A 20,282-nucleotide genomic window follows, 5' to 3' on the forward strand; every position below is an offset into this window, starting at 1 on the left:
GCTGGACAACCTCGCCAACCTCGGACTCAAGCAACTGGTCAACACCCCCACCCACTACGCCGGCCACGCGCTTGATCCTGTCTTCTCATCCAGCAAGCACATCACCTTCAGCCACTCCACCGGACTTCACTGGACCGACCACAGCTGCGTCCAATTCAGCTTCAGAAGAACCACGACTCACCACCATCCACAACAGGTTCCTCACAGGAGCTGGAGCAAGATCACCGCCCAGCAGCTCACCACCTCCCTCAGCCAGAACCCACCCGCCAGCACAACGGACCCCAACGAAGCAGCCCGCAACTTCACACAGTGGCTGACCGCCTGCGCAGACGACCTCGTGCCACTGAAGAACCCTCCCAGCAGATCCAGAAGCAAGAAAGCCACCTAGTTCACCAACGAACTCAAGGACTCCAAGAAGAACTGCCGCACCCTCGAGAAAGCCTGGCTCCTCGACCAATCCACAGACAACACGACCTCCCTAAAACAAGCCACCTGCAAGCACCACCAGCTCATCCGCGACACCAAGAAAAAATCACTGAAGGAACGACTGGACAACAATGCCTACGACAGCAAGGAACTCTTCAGCATCATCAAGGAGTTCTCCAACCCCAGCACCGGCAACAACGACATCACTCCTTCACAAGACCTCTGCAACTCTCTCGCCTCGTTCTTCCACCACAAGATCACCGACATCCACAACAGATTCGGCACACCATCCATGCACCCAACCACAGAACCAGCGCACCCAACCGCCACCCTCCGCACCTGGACCACAGTGACCACCGAAGACACAGCCCGCACGATGAACACCATCCACTCCGGATTCCCAACCGACCCCTGCCCCCACCACATATTCAACAAGGCTGACTCCATCATCGCACCCCAACTCCGGGACATCATCAACATCTCCTTCAACACCGCCACCTTCCCGGAGAGTTGGAAGCATGCTGAGCTCAGCGCGCTACTGAAGAAACCAACAGCGGACCCCACCGACCTCAAGAACTTCCGCCCCATCACGCTTCTCCCTTTTCCTGCCAAAGTCATTGAGAAGACTGTCAACAGACAGCTTGCCGCCTTCCTTGAGACGCACGGATCCCTCGACCACTCGCAGTCCGGTTTCCGAGCCAACCACAGCACCGAGACCGCCCTCATCACAGCCACCGACGACATCAGAACCCTGCTCGACAATGGGGAAACAGCGGCCCTCATCCTCCTAGACCTCTCTGCAGCGTTCAACACTGTCTGCCACCGCACCCTAGTTCAACGCCTCAGCAACACAGGCATCCAAGAGAAGGCACTGGAGTGGATCACCTCGTTCCTCGCCGGAAGAACACAGAGAGTTCGCCTCCCCTCTTTTCGATCCAAGGCCACCGAAGTCATCTGCGGTGTACCGCAAGGATCATCACTCAGCCCCACCCTCTTCAACGTCTACATGAGACCCCTTGCAGCCATCGCACGTCAACATAACCTCAACATCATCTCCTACGCCGACGACACCCAACTGATCCTCTCCCTCACCAGAGACCCCGCCACCGCCAGAACCAACCTGCACGAAGGGATGAAAGACGTCGCCGAGTGGATGATGAACAGCCGCCTGAAACTGAACTCAGACAAGACGGAAGTCCTCATCCTGGGACCATCGCCCTCCGCCTGGGACGACTCCTGGTGGCCCCCCGCCCTGGTCACCACTCCCAAGCCAACAGACCCCACGCGCAACCTGGGTTTCATCCTGGACTCCTCCCTCTCGATGACAAGACAAGTCAACGCCGTCTCCTCATCATGCTTCAACACCCTACGCATGCTCCGCAAGATCTTCCGTTGGATCCCGACCGAAACCAGTAAGATGGTCACCCAGGCACTCGTCACAAGCCGACTGGACTATGGGAACACCCTCTATGCCGGAACCACAGCCAAGCTACAGAAAAGACTCCAACGCATCCAGGACGCCTCCACCCGACTCATCCTGGACATCCCCCAACGCAGCCACATGTCCGGCCACCTGAGGGACCTGCACTGGCTCCCCATCAGCAAGAGAATCACATTCAGACTCCTCACCCACGCACACAAGTCTCTCCACGACCTGGGCCCCAAGTACCTCAATGACCGCCTGACCTTCTACACGCCCACCCGACAGCTTCGCTCCACAAGCCTCGCCCTCGCCACCGTACCACGCATCCGAAGAGCCACAGCCGGAGGAAGATCCTTCTCCTACTTGGCAGCCAAGACATGGAACTCCCTCCCCACCCACCTTCGGCTGACCCAGGACCATCTCGCCTTCAGGAGACTACTCAAGACCTGGCTGTTCGAGCAATAGCGGACCCCTTCCCCCAAGCGCCTTGAGACCCTTCCGGGTGAGTAGTGCTCTATGCAAATGTTATGATTGATTGACCCCACACACATTCACACATAGTCCAATAGAAAGTGCTCCCACGTAGTCATCGGTCGTAGAACGCCGCATCCCGTAGAGGGGTGCGAAGACCCTGATGATGAAGCATGACACCAAGGGGCATGTTGGTGTGTGAGGGGTATTGAAACAACACTGAGTGTTCCCCATCACTATAGGGATTAACTCAAACTGCCCAAGTGGATTCCACTTTGTATTTGTACCAAGAGGGCATGTTCATCTGGAGACAGGAGCGGTGCCATTAAGAGGGCATGTTCAGCTGGTGACAGGGGCAGTGCCACCAAGAGGGCGTGTTCAGCTGGAGACAGGGGCAGTGCCACCAAGAGGGCATGTTTAGCTGGAGACAGGGGCAGTAATCCGGAAGCTTTGAGACAATGCAGAGTGCTGTGGCCTGAGGTGAAGGTGAGAGGGAGAAGCTTGTGGTCAGGGCGAGCACCCCATGGGTAGACCAGTGCAGTGCGTGTTCATCGACGAAGGTTTATGTCTTTGTCCGTAGCCAACAGTGGCTTGTGTTGTCAAAGTCAAGGTCTTTTATGTTGTTTTTTGCCGTCTGTCTACAGCAGCAATCTACCTCTCCATGTCTCCACCGTGCAATCCTACCACTCTCTGTGCACTCAGGAAGAGTGCCCTGTCAAATGTGCACACACATGCATGCACTCTCGTCTACTCCTCTGTCACGTGCTAACCTTGCCCTTGTGCCTTATGGAGAGGTCCAATGACGTACAATGCAATGCACAGTATTTTTGGAAGCCATCTTCTAACTCATTAGGGTGGGGTCACTCATCACAGCTCCACCCTCTGTCTGCACCCACTTCCTTGGTGGTAGGAGTTCAAGCAAGCTTTTCCCCTGCCATGCTTGCCCTGCTTGCTAGCTAAGAGAGATGGGATCGCCTGGTCTGCGACAAACACTTAATGATGAAAACTACATCCATACAAGAAACAAGGGCTGAACTGAAGTATGATGAGCATGTAAGCACTAACATACTTATCAGTGCGTACGTTTTGATACATTCAAGTGGTGTGCATTTCTGTTGTAGTGCATCCCTGCAGGGGGGCAGAATTTGCAGATTTTCACTCTGTGGAATCTCGTGGAGTTTTTATGTAACCGCCGTGGAGTTTCACTAATGGGCAGCAAAAAGCATGCTGCGCTGCCCGCAGTGCGATTTTGCACCGATAACGCGTCTGCTCTGAAAAATCAGCATGAACGCCACCACATGGTGCACAAGAGCGCGCAGCCATTCAAATTAAATTTTGCTGACACTCAAGTTGAAAATCTTCTGTAGAAGCAGCCCATGGACTGCGATCCCTCCAGTTCCTCCATTAGGAAAAAATCGTGCATGAAAGCTTCCTACAGACCAGAAATTGCACTAAGGGGTGCCAACACTCACTCGCCAGCACGCTTACCGGGGCCTCATGCTGTTTGTGTTGTCATTACATTGCTTAAATGGGAAAAATGATCAGCGATTGGTGGCATTTGGCCAGAACTCCATGTTAAAAGAAAACCTTGAGTTGTCAAATTTCTCTAATTCGTCCATACCTAGTATCTTCCTCAACAAATATTTTCTCGTAAAATAGCACCTGAAAAATATTAGAGTTCTTTAGCACAATTATTTAGATCATTCATCTCATTATCACATGAATTCAGTATCACATGGAATGTGAAGTTTTAAGTGGGGAAGCCTTCTTGTCAAGATGGCTTTCAAGCTGAAGCCCATAGCTTTATAGTCCCTTCTAGCGGTTCCTGCTCCTCAGAACAATATACCTTATGGATTGAGTATGAAAGTGATTAATGGTAGGGGTCATTGGTAGTCCCCCACAAGCAATAATGTCACTGACCCATTAGGTCCCGGCAAAGGTTTCTGGAAATGCTTCTAAAGGACACCTTTCGGCAATTGATGACACTTTTTCCTCGAACTGCCTTGGTATATTCCAATATATGCCAAAGACAGAAATGGAATTGGTCCAATTAACATTGTCCACATATTGAGAAAGCAATGAAACATGTAAATAAATCTGTTTCTGATTTCTTCAGAGACTATAGCATGGGTTCTATATACCACAACAACTTGCGTTACAACATGCAAGGCATCTATAGGAGAGATGGTGTTTATTTAACGGATGAGGGGAATAGAATCTTCCTCTGTAACATGAGACTCTGCATCGGTACTTACTTATAAAAACAAAAAACACCAAATTAACACAACAGCTCTTTTTAGAGCCACCTTACATCTAAACACTCAAACTTGTAATTTAACTCCATCTTTTTTTATTTTTTTGTTCGCCGTGCGCGACTGGGTGCGCGCACCCCGCAACTTTTTTTGCAGAAAAAAAGCTACTTTTAGACTTTTGGGGTCCTTAATGAACCCACTGAGAAAACCTACGAGGTCATGGAGTCTCCATCCTGCTCCCTTTCCATGCTCTCCACTATAGTTTTTCACACTCTTGTAAATAGCAGTGCGCGACCGGGTGCGCGCACCCCGCAACTTTTTTGCAAAAAAACATATTTTCTTTTTGCTTTGAGGGTCCTTACTGCACCCCCTGAGAAAACCTACGGGGCCAGACAATCTCTACCTTGCCCCCTTTCCATGTTCTACCCCTTTGTTCTGTATAATATATTCACTCAAACTAACAAAATGGCGGACAACACTTCCTGATTTCTTCTGAATCGAATGTTGACAGACGGCGAACAGCAAATCAGAATTCCGCTCGCGCGCAGCCACACTAGTGCGCGCACAGGTGAGCGCTTACAGATATATAATTGATTTCAACTTTAATTTTCTCAGCAACTACTGAACGGATTTACACCATTCAATGAAAAGCGTAATCTGCGAGCTGGACTCTACCTTTTTACCAAATTTCTAATAAATCCATTCAGCCATTCGAGCTGTAGCCGTGTCTAAACGTCCTATGTAAAATAACATGGGGAAAACAGGTTTTGGGACCCCCTTTTATCTCAGCCCCCACTTGACGAGTCCCCCAAAAACTTTCAGGGAAGGAGCGCAGCGGACCGAGCCGTCTTCTTTGAGAAATTTGCAAAGATTCGTCCACCAGCGCCAAAGTTAATCCAAATAGAATGTTACGGATTTCCTATGCAAACTAGGTCCTAACTATAACTACCTACTGGAACCTGCCAGTAGGTAATATAAATACATATATATATATATATATCCAACAAAAAGTTGCCTGCTGTAAGAAAGCCCTTCTCAGGTAAGTAGAGTTCAAGCCATCTTTATTGGTAGGTGAAAAGCAATGTTCAGAAATTCACGAAGTGCTCCACAAAACATCAGTGCCCAACGCGTTTCGTGATAACGATCACTTCCTCAGGGGCTGTGGGCCAACAGGCGAGAGATGCAGTACAGCAGTTTTAAGTTCGAGCTCCCGCCCAGGTGGGCGTTGCCAACACATAGCATGCTGGTACTTGGAGTCATAGTCCCAGTGGATCGCAGTATCCTTTGCACTCTGCACCCAAATTAATCCCAAGTGGGTTGTGGTTTCACTGCTACAGTCTGCAGGCCACAGTGGTGGCCACGCCCCAAGAGGGGAGGTCCTCTTTGAACATTTAGGTTGCCGCCAAATTTCCCTGCTGCCACCTCCTCGTCCTGAGCCCCTGAGGAAGTTGGTATACGAAACGCGTTGGGAATGGACCCGATTTTGTTTGGATGAGGTTGTTGTCCTTCACTGCTCTGCCAATAAAGCTTATTTGGCGAATCCTTACCTGTCGTGTGCATCCTCTACAGCAGGCAAAACTTGTGTTTTGATATATGTATATATATATATATATATATATATATATATATATATATATATATATATATATATATATATATATATATATATATATATATATATATATATATATATATATATATATATATATACATATATATATATATATATGAAACATGAAACAGGAAACAGCTGTTTCCAATATAGGAAAATCTCACCGACGCCTTGAATGGGTTTGCAGGTAATTTATTCATACAAAGACATGTATATATATATATATAGAATGCTAGCTGCTACACAATGTATACGAATATAATTCGAATGTAATCACGGACATCAAAAATGCTGTGTAGAGCCCTGGAATGAGCAGTTGTGGGAACGCTTTCATTTCCAGTTTGAAAAGCGGGGTGCCATGTGTCACTGGAGGAAAAGCAGCGGTGGGATTCGAACCCACGCCTCCGGAGAGACTGGAGCCTTAATCCAGCGCCTTAGACCGCTCGGCCACGCTACCTTCCTACAAAAGACTCTCAGCTGTGTATCTGATTGACAGGCAGTGAGCCACACTTGTATTGATAGCACCCCTCTCTGGAGAGCTGCAGCAGTGAGCAGAGAAAGGGGGGAGGGGGCACTCGATGCCCTGTTCTGGGGGTGTTTTAAAACCCCTCAGGTTCTCAGGTGGACAGAATGACAGCCGCGCACAGAAGAGGCGCGTGCAGCACAGAGACAGCAGACAATGAAGGGACAGGGTAATTGGAGCAAATGAATAACATTGGAAAATCGAGTCCATCTCACTTTTGAAAGAATCCGACCCACGTGGCAATCAAGGATCAAAGTGCACGTGGTGCTCGCTCGGTATTTTTATATTACTTGATCCATTTATTGCTATTAATACTCTTTACAGGGATTTAGAGCACCTGAGTGCGATCTGTTTAGTATTCATGGTTTGCATGAGTGGAGGGTTTTGGGAGAGAGGGGTGGGGGGAGAGTGAGCAGACTCAAAAAACCCTTCAAGTGTGAAAAAGGCCGCTTTATTGGAACAGGTGCACATTTACAAAATACACAACTCGGCAACCGCCTCACAATCTAAACCACAACCCAAGTTTTTTGTTCGTTTTATTTCAAACCCCAAACCCCGCCCACACCCCACGCCCTCCATCACACCCACCCCCACCCGTACATACCCAACACAAAACCATACAAACCCCAATAACATTATAACATTATAACATCACCTAATAAATATAAATCTTACATCTCTGACTATAAACCAACTGAACATATCCCCCGATCCATATTCTCCGAACCCCACATCAATCAATCTGAACAATCCCCAAACAATAACCGATACAACTAACGGGTCCAACTTGGCCCAAAACTGACGATCACATAGCAAAACCGCCACGCACCTGTCCCAAGCGACAAAGAACAACGTAAAAACCCCATGAACACATGTTTCAAACAGCAGCCAACAAAATAAAAAATAATTAAAAAATCCCTTAAAAAAGGGGGAGGGGGGGAGGGACAAAATTTTCTAAGCTCAACCGGCCACCAGGTCACCAAGCCTAAAATGGTGCCCGGAGCGAGGAGCCCCGCCCATTTATAGGGGAGCGCACAAAACAACTAAAACCAGCCCAAAAACGCCCAAAAAGAACCTGCTAGAAGGAATACCCCCACCCAGATCTCCCAAACCGCCCGGGGGAGGAGACCTCCCGGTGGTCGGCTGCCCTCCCCCAAGCCCCCCTTGGGAGAGAGGGGTGGGGGGAGAGTGAGCAGACTCAAAAAACCCTTCAAGTGTGAAAAAGGCCGCTTTATTGGAACAGGTGCACATTTACAAAATACACAACTCGGCAACCGCCTCACAATCTAAACCACAACCCAAGTTTTTTGTTCGTTTTATTTCAAACCCCAAACCCCGCCCCCACCCCACGCCCTCCATCACACCCACCCCCACCCGTACATACCCAACACAAAACCATACAAACCCCAATAACATTATAACATTATAACATCACCTAATAAATATAAATCTTACATCTCTGACTATAAACCAACTGAACATATCCCCCGATCCATATTCTCCGAACCCCACATCAATCAATCTGAACAATCCCCAAACAATAACCGATACAACTAACGGGTCCAACTTGGCCCAAAACTGACGATCACATAGCAAAACCGCCATCCAGAAAGCCGTGGGGTGAAAGACTGATACGGAGAGAGCCCCACCTTTCTGCCCCCCAACCGCCTAAAACAGGGGGAGGTGGGGTGTACAATGGAGACCAAGTAAGAAGAGGAAGGGGAAACCAAACTACAACACCGACTACCACTTACTCACCAACCAACTGTCGTACCGTCAAACAGCGAGATAGAACCTCCCGCAGCTCCAGAAGATATAGGTCCATACCCATACGTGACAGATGTACACCATCCCCCCGAAAAAATTCCACCGCATCATATTTAATGTCACTATGGACGATGCGACCGAAACCCAGGTCCCTACAAAAACGGGAAACCTCCAGATTCACCTTCCTCCGGGATTTGTCCACCGCCTTCGGTTTCACCGCATACCTCCAAACCCTCCGCGGCACCATTTCCGTCCAAATGACATGACAACCCGACCACTGACTGTGTAATAAGGCCAAGTCCTTTTTAATCGCCCGTAGCAGGACAACCCCTTTAACAGAACCCATGTCATTCTCACCCAAATGAAGCACCAGGACGTCCGGGCAAACCCCCCCTACCAACCAAGAATTCAAGGCAGGGATAAGTTCTTTCCATAGCATACCCCCCTTTCCCTTCCAAACCACATTAAACAAACGATCATTGAAACCCAACGATGAACCAAAATAACTCTGTCGGGCTTGCACTTGAGCTCTCTTAATGAAGGAATGACCCACGATCCAAACTGTAACGTAAGCAGCCCGAGGACCAGCCACAGAACCTGAAAAAGAAAACAGAGTCAGACAGGCAAAACAGAAGAGGACGCCAGCGCTCCAGTCGCCTCATTACGAACATAGCGCCGAAAACAATTACAAGTCCAGCGCCCCAGACCCATGATGTCCTCCCTCGACCAGCCCCTGTGGAAGGCCTCTGTGGCTGCCCCAATCCGAAAAGAATGAGTACCGTATAAAGACCCATCCAAACCAATATGTCGCAGCGCTTTACGCAGCACCATGCGCAGTTGATAGTTTGTCACACCAGACCCATTAGCATGGCGAAAAACTTGAAGATCCAAAAACCCACCCGACAGTTTCCTCCAACAAATAGCCCATTTTAAAGGGCACGTTTCCTGAGGTGAAACCGATTCTAACCAGACACCCTTGCCCAAACTTCTCTGATCCGTTTTGGAGTGTGAGAGCCAGATGTGGACCCCCCGCTCCGTGATCTGAACATCCCCCCACAGGAGGCCAGGAGAGGACCTGTTGCCAAGCAATTCAGACACACGAAAGGCTCCAAAAAACATCCACACCATTAACTTGGCAAACAAACACGCTTCCACTCGGTCAGAACACACAACCGGTAGGACAGAAATAACCTGAAACAGCTTTTGCCAAGACAAAGGAGATCGCAAAGTGCGAATAACCCCACTCTTTCTAGACCACCCCTCCAACATTCTCCTACCCAACTCCCCAGCCGACGGAGAGTAACCCCACAAAAGCTTACCCATGAAAGAAACTCCAGCCAGTTTACCGGAAATAGTAATTCTAGACAACTTCTTATCCATTAACACCAAAATAAACTGTACCACATCCTCCGACCTCTGCCAATCCAGTTCCCTCCGACAAGCGCCTGACTCCAAAAATTCCTTCCAGGCTAACTCATACGCCGTCCTCGTGGAAGGGGCCAGGGAACCTAAAACCAAGTGAAGGACCCGGTGTTGCCTATCATCCACAGGTGGTCCGGCATGGGAGTCGGCTCCTCGTCTGCCTCCAAAGCAAGCCCACGGAATCTCTCCCACTGTGAACGAGACAAAGCATCCGCAATGTCATTGTCCACACCAGGCACGTGCAGGGCCCGAAAACCAATATCATGTTTCAGACAACCCAACACAAACACTCTCAAAAGTTTCAAAATCTGGGGATCTCTGGCCGACTGTTTGTTAATCACCTGAACCACAGCCATATTATCGATCCGGAAAAGGACCTTCTTGTGGGCCAACTCCGCCCCCCACAATGTGACCGCCACCACCACAGGAAAAAGTTCGAGAAAGGCAATACTCCTACCACCATTCTTCCATGGCATGGGCCATTGTTGAGCACACCACCGTCCTTGCCAGTAGAGACCAAAACCCTCATTACCCGCGGCATCAGAGAAGATCTGTACCTCCCAACACCAATCCACCTCCCAACACAAAGGCACACCATTGAAGGAATGTAAGAAGAAGACCCACATGCGTAAGTCCTCTTTCACCCCCGCAGACAGTCTCACCCTATGATGTGGAAGAGAGTGACCAGACAAGGCTCTGCCTAACCGCCTACAGAAAGTCCTACCCGCCCGAACCACTCTGCAGGCAAAATTCAAATGTCCCAGCAAAACCTGTATCTCCCTCACAAACACCTTCTCTTTCCCCAACATAGTTCCAACCAGCTCAAGCATTTTCTGTTTCTTGTCCACTGGAAGACGGGCCTGCATCAAATGAGAGTCAAGCTCGATCCCCAAAAAAGACATGGTCGCGCAAGGACCCATGGTCTTCTCCGGAGCCAATGGCACACCCAAGTAACTCATCAATGATTGAAACGATGTTAGAGCCGCTTGGCAGGCAAGCGAATTGGCAGCACCTACAAAAAAGAAGTCGTCCAAATAGTGAGTGACAAGGTCATGGCCACTCTGTGTAGTAAACCACCATTGAAGAAAGGTGCTGAAAGTTTCGAACAAAGCACAGGACATGGAACAGCCCATTGGCAACGCCTTGTCCACGTACCATTTCCCAAGGAAATGGATGCCCAGAAGACACCAGTCTTCAGGATGGACTGGAAGGAGCCGAAATGCGGATTTAATGTCGCATTTTGCCATCAGAGCGTCAGGGCCCGCCGAGACAACCAGCTGCATGGCTACATCCACAGATGAATAAGAAACCGATGCAGCGTCAGGGTCAATGAAATCATTTACCGACCCACCTTCCGGCCATGACAGGTGTTGAATGAGCCGGAACTGACCAGGCTCCTTCTTGGGGACTACACCAATAGGGGACACGATTAGGTTCACCAGAGGCCAATCATCAAACGGGCCCGCCATCCGACCCTCACTCACTTCCTTGTCCAATTTCAACTGTACAATGTCTGGGTGTTCGCTCGCAGACTTCAAATTCTTGGACCAACGTCTTAAACGCGGTCCCTCATACCCCAAACGAAACCCCACCTGAAAACCCAACAACAAGACCGACCGCAACTCCGCAGGCTCATAGTCCCGCAAAGCAGCGGCCAATCGGGTAACATTAACCGGCGTACGAGCCTTTGGGCCCAGCCCCAGATGAAGACTTCCCTCCCCTGGGAGCTGAGGGTTGCTGTGGAGGCACAAAAGTTCCTGAACTTTGTTGGGAACCCTGGGGCCCTGGGGTCCTAGGACCCCAGCAGCGGGACAACGGATGACTCTTCCTCCCACATTGTGAACATTCGTGACGGAATTTACAAAACTGTCTAGTACAGGTCCCGGTATTAAAATCCCAGCACGTGCCGATAGGCGACTGGGTAGTAGAGACGGCCCCCACCCCTCCCCGGGTGGGACGGGACTGAAAGGGACGATACAATATGGGAAGACCACTGGCTGTAAAAATGGTTTTACCAGAGGCAGACAAACCCATCGTTTGCTGCCAAAGGTCAGAGTCCAACTCCCCCCATTTCGCTTCAGGATCCCAAGCCATTCGCGCCCTAAACTCCTCATCATATTGAGCCCAAGCATAATCATTCCTGGTTAGCTGAGCCTTACGAATAACATCCATGTATTTAAACAAGGACACGCAGCGCTCAGGGAATTTTTCACAATAGACGCTGGCAAAAATTAAAAAGGCCGCCGTCCAATTTTCTATAGTTAGAGGCACTTTAGGGCGTTTAGCTAACTCGAACTCCTCCTCTTTAGAACCTTCCTTAGCACGGACTTCCCTGTGGAGCAATTTTAACAGTTCCACATACTCACCATTCCATATCTTCTCCTTCGTACTAAGCATCAAATGAGCCCCCAAAGGCTTTGTAACACCCATGTACGGCAACTTTTTGATTTTAAGTTCCTTACTGTGAAGCACATTTTTTGTAGCACCCACACCAACAGTGGACGTGCCACTATCCACCATGTGACTTGTATTAACCTCATCCCCATTAGTACCTACACCTTGATCTCGTACAACACGTCCTTTATACAGTTTACCATCCATTTCCGTCGATATTAAATCAACACCAACACCAATAGAGACCATATTGGGCCGCACGGCCTGAACCACATTCTCACCTGGACATAAAAGAGGCGGTTGACTGGTTTCCGTCCTCCACGCCGTCCGTGCACCGTCATCCGCCCTTCGAGGAGCCCTCACCGCGGGGCCGAGCACTCGTGGCCTTGACGATTCCACACGACTCCGAACCACTTGGTCCTGTAACATGTCACGAGAAACATTAACATGCCCCCCCCCAGACACCAAATCACGAACTTCGCCCTCTTCAGGGCTATCCTCATCATAATCTAAGATCAGGGAGTCCTCCAACTGAGGGGGGGGGGACAACCACCGAAGTCTGTCTTGACTCCACCGTGTTTGAACGACCATGGGCCTTACCAGCCCGCACTCTGGACCTAGGTGGGGAGGACGACTGAACTCGTCTATACATCCCCCCACCAGAACTACTGACAACCTGTTGACTTCCAGAAAAAGATAAACCAGTAGTAAAACCACCACGTGGCACGAGAGAGGTCGTACGTAACCCGCTCCCATGATCAACGCTGGAATCCACCGCTGAGGCCGGGAAGGTCGTGCTGGACCCGGAGGCACCGCCCATGTTGAAATCCCTCGTTGGGACCATCGAGGTCGTAGTAAACCTGCGTGTGATGGCCACGGCGGGATCCCTCGAAGGTATGGGACGTGCCGCGCTAGGCTCCACCCGCACTTCTCCTCGGCGTACCCGGGCTGCCTGCCGCCCTGCCAAGTCTGCTGCCGTAGATCGAGCTTCCTCCTGTAAAGAAAAAGGCCGGACTGGTGTGCCGGGTCCCTCACAAAAACCAACTCTATGTGCAGAAGACAAACCGCCAACAGTAACACCGCCACCCCTACCAGACACCATAAAACTTCCAGAACTAACAGCACCTTTTCTCTTTAAAGCATCACAAAGCCTAGGAGACGGCGGACAAACCTCCTCATCCGAGCTAGCATCCAACACAGCCTGAATAATCCGCGAAGCCGTCCCCTGAGGTTCCCAATCCTGAACCCCCCCGACAGAAACAGCACCCCGCGAAGCAGGCCCCGAACCCACCGTCCTACTAGGACACTGAAACTCCCCCGCCAGCCTATAAAAAGACCCTTCTCCCTCCTCACCTCGCTGAGCAACATCCTCACCACTCGCTACCCCCCCGATGGGAAGGTCGCCCACCACCTCAAACTGGCGGTAAACCCCCACCGACCCGCCCGCGTTGCCCAAATCCCCACCAGGAATCAGCAAGTCAGACCGCCCCACACCCTCTCCCAGACCCATCTGGGCCCATTCCCCCTCCCCCAAGGAACTGCAACCCCCAGACACAGCCTCCCCCCCCACAACCGATCCCGATGGGGAAAACAATAACGGACTCTGCAGATCCCTCCCCACGGAACGAACAAGAACGCCACGGCCCTCAGGCCCTCCGACACCCGCAGTCGATACCAAAGGACGCGCAATTGGCACATCTACCGCACCACCGTCAACCGTCAACGGGACCTGAACCACATGGCGGCGTATAACGCTCAGGGGAGCGACCACCTCTTCAATGTCCTGACCCGGGGCACCCCGTAACGGTTGCTGCGCCACAGAAACCACATCCAAAATGGCCTCCGCCCGCCCCGTCTGAGTGACGTCAGTCCCCACCCCCGCGGAGGCAGAAGCCGAACGCCGCGTGCAACCACGTTGCCTGGAAGCACGACGGCCCCGCAAAACGGGAGCAGAGGCTGCTCTTTCCCGAAAACCTATCTCGGAAACCTCCCCCTCCCCAAGAGGAAAACCCCCAACCCCAGCCACCTCCAACAACGAGGAATCCAAAGAAACGGCCGGATCCGACGAACTAGCATCACTCCCCCGCCGAGCCCTGGAACCCGCCCGCCGAGTCCTGGAACGACCCCGCTCACTTACCCCATCCTGCCTCCGACGTTTCGGAGAGTAACATGCTGCCACCGCAGCCGACACCCTCGCAGAGGCCTCCCGCTGGGGGCGCGGGGTCTCAGCCCGACCCCGGTCGCCAATGACCAGGTCCAAACGCCCCGCCTCGCTAAGCAGGCGAATAGCCTCCAACACACGATAATCTTCACCAGACATGATATCGGATCAGACTAGCCAAGGAAAATGAACAAATTACCAAAGTACGGACAAAATTTTCTAAGCTCAACCGGCCACCAGGTCACCAAGCCTAAAATGGTGCCCGGAGCGAGGAGCCCCGCCCATTTATAGGGGAGCGCACAAAAACAACTAAAACCAGCCCAAAAACGCCCAAAAAGAACCTGCTAGAAGGAATACCCCCACCCAGATCTCCCAAACCGCCCGGGGGAGGAGACCTCCCGGTGGTCGGCTGCCCTCCCCCAAGCCCCCCTTGTTGGGGACAGCCTGCTAATATTTAAAATGTGTTTTATGCAGCATTGTGTGTCATTATAGATCACATTTTAAATGTTAAGCATATTGTGGGGAAATTAAAAAAGCACTCTGAAAGATTCTCTTCTTTTAAAGTATATTTGTGACACTATCGAGAAGGTTTATGAAGAAATATATAAACATGTAAAGGAGGATAACATTGCATTCGGGGACAGTGTTGTGAAAATATAATCATATATTCTTTAGTTCTCTAATCCATCAACATTTGTATGTGTGTATCCCCTCCCAGCATGCTCTGCTTATAACCTCAAATATATCAGCACTCGTGACATGTTAAATGACATGTTCTCTCCTTTCTGAAGTCCAGTTTGGGCTTTTGGCTTAGACACTGAACCTGTCTCTGAATTTAGGAAAATACGACAAAGCTGGGAGAGCAGCAATTCATATGCTTTTATGGGCCTCTCCTCTGCCTTTGACCTGGTAGAGAGGGGGAAATTTAGAGATTGATGGAAGAGGTCGGAATTGACCCTTCTCTACAGGTTCCTCCATTGGGACACAACAATGAAAGTGCATTATACTCAACCTGGTGTTTGCAGCCACTCCATCCCGGTCACACGAGGGCTAAGGCAGGGCTGTATATCGGCACCATTTTTATTCTATATTAATGCTCTAGATTCGGTTTTAATTTTCCGCGCTAAAGATGTCCTTAAAATAGGTCACCATCATTTTGTACGCGGACGACGCTGTTCTTTTTGCACACGCATCCAACGGACCACAGGCCCTTTCAGATGGTTTAAATGATTTTATGAGGGGTTTAAACCTGAAGGGTAACCATAAAAAAATACTTTATTTTGACCTGCAGAACAATAAACGCCCGCTCCAAACGTTTATTTACTGGGCAGGCCCATCACCAAGATATCTAGTTTTATCTGTTTGGGCATTTGGTTCGCTGCCAAATTGACTTGGGAAGGTTCATCACCCAGAGAGCCCAGAAGATGGCGGCATCTTGAGAATCGATTTGTAGCTTTGCGAAAAAACTAAGCTACTTAAAGAGATGCCTATGTTATATAGGAGCAAATGTCTCTCCACTGCACATATGGGGCAGGGGCATCGGGATATGCCGCATTGGGTACTTTGCAGGCAGCCACAAATACATTCTTTTACAGACTCTTGGCAATTCCCCAAACCAGGTCAAGTTTCATCTCACAGCATGAAATGGGTTTAGGGTGTCTGTAGGATGATGCAAGTCTGGCTCCCGCCCTATTATGGCTAAGAGCATGGGGTACTCCTGAGACGAGCGAGATTTTAGAGGTCTGCCTTAAGCTAAGGATTATGCCAGCTATTCCCGGGCTGCTGCATGTTAAGACCCTTCGAGATCTGGGTTTGAGTCACCTTCCAAAACCCCAGCCACGCTCAGGAGTTGGTAAAACAAAGGTTCCTGCACACAGGGGAACGCAAGAATGTTAAAGACCCTTGACATGGTTTCTATTGTCCATTATGTGCCAATTTCAAACCCCCCAGATATGGAACCGTACCTATCTTGGATAGAGAACCCCGAGCTAAGATTTTATCTCACTCGTTTAGGAGGAATGTATGACGTTACAACGCATACCATTACAACTACCTACCATTACAACGCGACCATTACAACGCATACCATTACAACGCATAGCGCTTAGAGGTGCTGGATAGTGGTAAGTATAATTTACTATTCCAACTCCAGTCCCCGTGGACACTAGGGAAGGTGTTGGATAGTAAATTGTACTTATTCCCTATCCTAGAGCGCCCCCCAGCGCAATGCGTTGTAATGGTATGCGTTGTAAAAGTTGCGTTGTAATGGTAGGTAGTTGTAAAAGTTGCGTTGTAACAGGTGTATACCGTTTAGGAGTAAGTGCATTCCACTTTTTGGTTGCCTTTTCCCAGACAGGTACTCGCATTGCCTCTCTTCCGTGCTGCCCATGTGATGCGGCCTCTACCCACTGTACAAAGCACTTTATGCATTTTTGCAACCGGTACTGCACTTTAAGATCTCGTTTTTTATGCCCTATTTTACGTCATGTGAATTTTAACAGACACCAAGAAGGGTTGCACTTTTTAAAACGCCTAGATGTCCCTCAATATGTTTCTTGGTTATAAATGTTATCTCCTGAGACTTAAAACTGATAAGGAAATATGCTTCGCGATCAGGATTATTAATTGACGCTCGCCTGGCTGTAATGTACATATTTTAATAATTATACCTTTTAATCAGCTGGCTAAAAACTGCTTGTCTGTAATGAAGTATTTAAGTTTTTAACCGTGCCGGTTTAATGTACTCACATTGAATGCGTTTGCCTCGTGGTCACCAAAGGGATGGTTTATTACCAAGTTGTATCTCCCTTTCATTACCCGAGCATCTTTCTGTGTTCATAAACTGCAATGTTTGTAACTGTTTTTTTGTTACACTGGCAAGTAATTTTCATGCTGGACTGAAATTGTGTTATGTCCAAGTTATAATGATGCGTTTTCAGTGCTTCAATGGTCTTATTCTGACCCAATAAAGAGTTTGACTGACAGACCCGTGTGTGTTTTTGGGTGTGGCTTTAGGCCACAAGGAGGAAGGCTGTTTATGACGCGTCATGAAGGCCTCAGGGAAGGGTGGGTCTGTGAGCAGCAGCATCTCTGACAGTAGGGCTGCCTACGCGCCTCGAGTAGTTAAAGCTGCGGGAGGCACTATACCTTAGGTCAGCAAGGACAGCCTGTTCTCTGTTAGGGGGGCAGGGGCCTTTAGGTTGTGACCCAGACTAATGGGTCTTAGACTCGCCCTGAAGTGTCTGGTTCTAGACCCTGAGGTCTGAGTGGACTAGTCGGGTGATGGGTTGGTGGGATTTTGCGTTGGTGGGATGGTGCGGTGGTGGGTTGGTGGGATGATGAGTTGGTGGGATTTTGCGTTGGTGGGTTGGTGGGATGGTGCGGTGGTGAGTTGGTGGGATGATGGGTTTGTGGGTTATGGTGGTGGGTGAGTCAGATGTTGTAGTGGGTTGATGGAATGGTGGGTTGGGGGATGGTGTGGTGTGACGGGGTAAAGGGTCTGGGTGCGGTCAGATAGTGGTTTCAATGTCACTACTGAGTATGGCGTTGTCTTCAGAAGTGAGGGGAGGTTTCTATGCCTTGAAAGTGTCACAGTGCAATGTAGAACACCTAACACCTCTGGCATGGAGGACTCTGCCTCGAGAGTGAGCAGGAGGCGTCTGGAGTATCTCGTGATGGGGGGTCTTCTTACCCAAGTGTCATGTGTCGCGACATCTCAAGGCGGCCAGTCGCATTAGTGGCATTTTAACAAAGAGTGGCACAGCCCGTGGAGAACTGAAAGCAGAGCTGCCAAGTGTCCTGCCTGTTGTGCGAGTCTCGTATGTTGTTTGTTTTTATTTGTATTCTGGCATTAATGCTCATCTCAGTGTAGACTCCGGGCCATCACCAGTGCCAGCATCTGGAGGAACCTCTGCCTTGGGTAACCTGCTGGGGCAAAGAAAAGGGCATCTTCAGAGGGCTGGCGAAGGGGCACCTGCTGGCAGAGGCACAAGAAGCAGAGAGAGCGAGAATGCCTAGAGAGTAATACAGGGCGGGGGCAGTGCCCTGGGGCAGTTGTAGAGCATAGATGGGGAGGAGAGTCATCTGGGAACATAGGGGGGTGAACCTCTGAGGGCAAATAGAGAGAGCAGCTGTTGGTGGGTGGGGTGTAGGCGGGTTACCAGGTGCGAGGAAGGAGCGAGTATCTGGGGGCAGTGAAGGAACATGGGGGCATCTTAGACACATGGGCTCCTTCAGTGAGCATAAGGATGCCAAGTGAGCCCGGGGCATGATCTAAGGAGTAGGGTGTGTGTGTGGGGAGGGGGAGGGGGGGCGGGCACAGAAGGGGGGATTTGTGGAAATTTAACGAATAGTGAATGATATGATATAACTGGAGCACAGAGGTGGGGGCTGCTCCAGGAATAACAGCTGGGGAGTAAAATGATATAATAAGAGTGGTAGTAAATGTGGTAGTAAATTCTCTGATTAATTATGGAAATACTCTTCATCAGGTCACTCAAGAAGCTCCATCATTGGGTCTTAGCACCTGAGAGTCCAGTTCTTCAGGTGTTCCAATACCCTCCACCCGCAGGGAGACTGTCTAATGTACCACAGTCGTGAGTAGAGAAGGTGCGATCTGGTGAGAGAATAAAACATTTAAAATATCTCTTCTCCTGTGTTGGTTGTCTTTAATGTTACAGGAAAGGGATATAGTTTTAAAAAGTTGTGTTCGGTAAAAGGTTGGTCGACATGTTTCAGCCTGCGTTGCCCATGTAGGTCAGGCGGCTTTCATCAGGACCCAAAAAGTGTTGCCAGGCCGGCTCTGATTTCAGGAGGCTGGGTATACAGGTAGGTAAGGTAAGTATAGCCGCTCACCTTTCTTCATCATCTGGTTAGGTTATTCGGGTAGCTGGTGTTAAGATCTAATCACCAACAATGTTGGCTTCACAGTATTGAGACCCCCGCAAGATCGAAGTTATAAGCCGATTGGTGAAAGTGGTGCATTTATAGTGAATATTTTGTGAAAGCAAATCCATTCTTCTCCCCGGATCTAATATTACATGGTGTAACAGTCAGCACTGTGGACTTGGATCTGATCTGAAATCTCCATGGGACCAGACGCTTTTACTCTAAAGAAACTCAAATCTCTCATGTATAAGTTTGAGATCTCAAAAACATGTTGTTCCTAATAAACAGTATATCTTACTGAGTTTTTAATTTTTTCTGTTCGAAATATTTGTTTGTTTACTGAAACTTGGTACGTTCCTGTTACATTAAATATTATTATGTGAGGGCTCTGTTTTTCACTTCCTTGTCTCTTTTTATACACTTATTATTGGCATGGTCTTTCTCGTTCCGAAATATCACGGTCTTTCGTTACATTTTTCCAAAATTCTCGTTCTCTCTTTGTGAGAATAGTGCACCTGCCCACGGGCAGGACAAGGAGGCTACTGCATTTATGTTTTTTTCTGACCATATTTTTTTTAAAAGCGTTTTCCCGGGAATATTTATTTGCTATTTTTAATTTTATCACCATCACTTTTAAAATTTGAAGTCGGTACACATAAACAAATGTAACATAATCGAACCAACTTTAGGTAAGATACTGACCTGAAAAGTACTGTCTTGTGGTGACGGCTAGACGCACGACATCACTGACTTTAGAAGAACGCTGAGCTCGGCGGACGTTACAATGATAGATCACTTAGATTCAAACTCTAGCCATAGCAATAAAATAGCATTATTAAATTAATTAAATATGTGTCTGATTGTCACAATGTGTTTCCGCCCGATTTCGAACCGGGGACCTTTCGCGTGTGAGGCGAACGTGATAACCACTACACTACGGAAAC

General features: G+C 49.3%; 2 non-coding genes across 2 annotated transcripts; both read right to left on the minus strand.

Moving 5' to 3' along the window:
• Positions 1–6,559: 6,559 nt before the first annotated feature.
• On the minus strand, positions 6,560–6,641 carry TRNAL-AAG (transfer RNA leucine (anticodon AAG)). Its single transcript has one exon. It is a non-coding gene; the product is annotated as a tRNA-Leu (tRNA).
• Positions 6,642–20,209: 13,568 nt separating this feature from the next.
• TRNAV-CAC (transfer RNA valine (anticodon CAC)) lies at positions 20,210–20,282 on the minus strand. Its single transcript has one exon. It is a non-coding gene; the product is annotated as a tRNA-Val (tRNA).

Source organism: Lissotriton vulgaris, chromosome 1_1 (assembly GCF_964263255.1).
Source record: "Lissotriton vulgaris chromosome 1_1, aLisVul1.2, whole genome shotgun sequence".
Classification (NCBI taxonomy): domain Eukaryota; kingdom Metazoa; phylum Chordata; class Amphibia; order Caudata; family Salamandridae; genus Lissotriton; species Lissotriton vulgaris.